Raw genomic sequence first — 4,183 nt, 5'->3', positions numbered from 1 at the left:
TCTCCCTGCTTCCATCAGTCAGAGTTTCTAAAACAGTTCTGGGCAAACTGTGGGCTGCATTTAACAGGGCTGCAATGTTCCAAAGGGAGCAGGGCTAAAGTATTTTATTTCATACCAAATTACTGAATAAAAAACAGTTTTAAATATGTGACCTCAAAATTAATGATCATAATAAAAAAGGGAGAAAGAAGTGGAAAAAGGCCTGGGAAATTACTATTTACAAAATGCCACAAAATATGACCATATTGCCCCAAAGTACTTTTTTTAACCCTTTGTAGGAAAAAAAAGCCTAATTCAAATGCTGAAAAACAATAGATACCAACGATTTATTGCTGCATATGAAGTGCTGGTTTGTCTTTTCAGTGATATACAACAATTCTTTAGACAGTCCCTCATGTTTGACAAATCAATAGCTTTTAATATCTGATAAATTCCAATACTGGGAATATATCCAAGAAAAAAAATGTTAACACACAGTAGTTGACCAAAAACCGTATCAGCAATCTTATTGATGTTAGCCCAGAATAGGACAAGACCAAACTATAGGAGTTAATGTTCCAACTCCTCAGCTGTATCTCCATCAGGAAGGAAATAGCAATTCATTAAAATACAGCAGAAACAAAGCTCCCCCTCCACCCGTATCTACCTCATTTAAATTTTTAGGAAATTAACATCATGTTATTTAAAGCAACTCACCACTGCTTTACCAAAATAAGATATTCAATCTCCTTAATTTGGAGGTCACATATATTAATATGATTTTTTTTGCAAAAAAGGGTTACTTATTTAGTACTAAATAAGTAACCCTTTTTTGCAAAAAAATCATATTAATATATGTGACCTCCAAATTAAGGAGATTGAATATCTTATTTTGGTAAAGCAGTGGTGAGTTGCTTTAAATAACATGATGTTAATTTCTTCAGAATCTCTAATCACTTTGAAACTTCTGAAGCAGCAATAGCATCTGAGCCAAACTGATGGAATAAGAAATGCTAAAGCAGAATAAACTGCCAAAAAGCACTAAATTAAACTTATTTCTTCAATTCTGCAAAGATTTGTAAAATGGTTTCCTTAGAACTGAGTCAATCCAAATTAATAAAATTGGTTTAACGAGTTTACTCACTTTTTTAAACCGAGGAGAATAGAATGCCAAAGGGAGAAAGGAAAGAATAGAATGAATTCTGCAAGGTGTATCTCAATGGCTGCTCTTTCAGCCAGGAATATATACAGTACATGCAAAACAAGACAGACCAGTTTTCAAGAGCTCAGCTTTTCAATTCTACAAAATCAGCATCAGCTCCTGGACTCCTGTTTTTTCTTCTTGGGCTACTGGGTCTTTTGGTTTATTTAAGATGGTTTGGAGGGCTTTAGTTGGTTTGTGTGCTACAGTGATGCCATGTGATTGCAATAGTCTGCTGGGTGTTTCTGAGATGTTTTTGCTGCATCAATACATCAAAAACATCTCAGAAACAACCAGTAGACTATTACAAAACATCTTAAGTAACCCAAAAGATCCAGTAGCTCAAGAAGAAAAAACAGGAGTCATCTACAGCATGCAGTGTAAGGGCTGTAACAGCCACTATGTAGGACAGACAGACAGAAGACCAGCAGAGCGCATCCATGAACACCAACTAGCAATCAGAAGACACAATGAAAACTCTCATTAGGATCTCATAACACATGGACAGACTCAGCCATAGTTTCAACTGGGAAATGGTGAGCATCCTAGACCAAGCTGAATCCAATAATGCTAGAGAATCCCTGGAAGCTTGGCATTTAGACAAATCAGCCATCAACAGACACATAGAGATAAATCACATTTACACACTATTCAAAGAGACATAAAAAAGCTAAGGAAACAAAAAAGACCAGAATGCATCCTCTCCAGCAGCCTACACCCAGATAAGCAGGGATTAACACCAGACAAACAATCAAGCAGAAAACAATACTCTAATTTAGGAACTACCAAGGAGAAAACACCCATACCCCCACCAACACTGGCAGGGCAAGTTACTGTATATAAACAGGGAACAAACCCCACACTCACTAACACTGGTGATGTTACCTACTCCGGTAATGAAATGTCTGCAAGCAAACAACCAAGCTCAGAGAGCACCAAGGACTCCACAGAGAAGGTAATAGATGGTAGGAATCAGGTAGTAAAGTTTGGATCCTGCTGCCAAGGCTGGAGGATGGAATTCAGGGTGAACATGGGCTCCAGTGGATCTGATATGTTCCTCTTTACCCATACTGCTGGCCCAAAATACTTTGCTGGATATAGAAAGGTTCAGATATCCCCACAAAGCTGGCATCTGCTATGCTGTTCAGACACTTATTCCCATCTTTATCTGCTTCTCTTGATGAGAATTCCCTGACCATCCTCATGTCAGGGGATAATGTCAGAGTCAGAGCTGGCTTAGCACCTGGCATCCCTGGGTGACTGCTGGATCACAACTGCTGTTGACATCCATCCTGGCCACTTCTTTTGAAAAACTGGCTATCTGAACAGGGTTGAGAAACCTCAGAATCCCAAAAGCATCACTCTGGGTGGGCATTGTGGAAAATTACATGGCAGCTTGTTTCAATCATTGACTGCTTATTATACTACTTCAACTAACACTGTGCTTTGCAATTTCTCCAGAGCTGTCTTTCCTTGCGAGCAAGAATTTTGTTTCAAATACGTCTTCTCAGGATGCTTCAGGATTTCTTGAGAATTGCTCTTTGGGTATTTAGAGGTTATTTTTGGAGGTGGTAGAGTATGTGACTTTTCAGTGTGAGAAAACCCCAAACTGCAGAAACTCGATGATGATGGTGATGATGATGATGGTGATGATGGTGATGGTGATGGTGAAATCTTGTGTGATTTAATTAAGCCTGGGCAACTGGGGATGGTTGGGGAGATGACTGTACAGTGAAAAACAGGACCTCATGCACGCCCCAGAGTCATCCCTAAGAGCAAGCATACGCTATTCATGAGTGTGTGTCACCAAGATCCCTTTTTCCTTTTAAAGAAATTTACAAATGAAATTCATTTTCATCAAATTGAATGACAGAGGAAAAAATGCTGATCTGAAGCTGATTCTAGCCAGACCTACTGTGGTCACCTCACCACAGCAGGAACTCATCCAACAAAATCTGAATGTTGAAACAAAAGTCACTGCTTGTGCAAAAACAGAAGCAAGAGAAAAAGTTGTACCCACAGCCTCATTGAACTTGTTGTTGTTGTTTATTCGTTTAGTCGCTTCCGACTCTTCGTGACTTCATGGACCAGCCCACGCCAGAGCTTCCTGTCGGTCGTCAACACCCCCAGCTCCCCCAGGGACAAGTCCGTCACCTCTAGAATATCATCCATCCATCTTGCCCTTGGTCAGCCCCTCTTCCTTTTGCCTTCCACTCTCCCTAGCATCAGCATCTTCTCCAGGCTGTCCTGTCTTCTCATTATGTGGCCAAAGTATTTCAGTTTTGCCTTGAATATCATTCCCTCAAGTGAGCAGTCTGGCTTTATTTCCTGGAGGATGGACTGGTTTGATCTTCTTGCAGTCCAAGGCACTCTCAGAATTTTCCTCCAACACCACAGTTCAAAAGCATCGATCTTCCTTCTCTCAGCCTTCCTTATGGTCCAGCTCTCGCAGCCATATGTTACTACAGGGAACACCATTGCTTTAACTATGCGGGCCTTTGTTGTCAGTGTGATGTCTCTGCTCTTAACTATTTTATCGAGATTTGTCATTGCTCTTCTCCCAAGGATTAAGCGTCTTCTGATTTCCTGACTGCAGTCAGCATCTGCAGTAATCTTTGCACCTAGGAATACAAAGTCTTTCACTGCTTCTACATTTTCTCCCTCTATTTGCCAGTTATCAATCAAGCTGGTTGCCATAATCTTGGTTTTTTTGAGGTTTAGCTGCAAACCAGCTTTTGCACTTTCTTCTTTCACCTTCATCATAAGGCTCCTCAGTTCCTCTTCACTTTCAGCCATCAGAGTGGTATCATCTGCATATCTGAGATTGTTAATGTTTCTTCCAGCGATTTTAACTCCAGCCTTGGATTACTCAAGGCCAGCTTGTCGCATGATGTGTTCTGCGTACAAGTTGAATAGGTAGGGAGAGAGTATACAGCCCTGCCATACTCCTTTCCCAATCTTAAACCAGTCCATTGTTCCGTGGTCTGTTCTTACTGTTCCTGC

Source organism: Candoia aspera, chromosome 3 (genome assembly GCF_035149785.1).
Source record: "Candoia aspera isolate rCanAsp1 chromosome 3, rCanAsp1.hap2, whole genome shotgun sequence".
Lineage (NCBI taxonomy): Eukaryota > Metazoa > Chordata > Lepidosauria > Squamata > Boidae > Candoia > Candoia aspera.
This window is presented reverse-complemented; position numbering follows the sequence as displayed.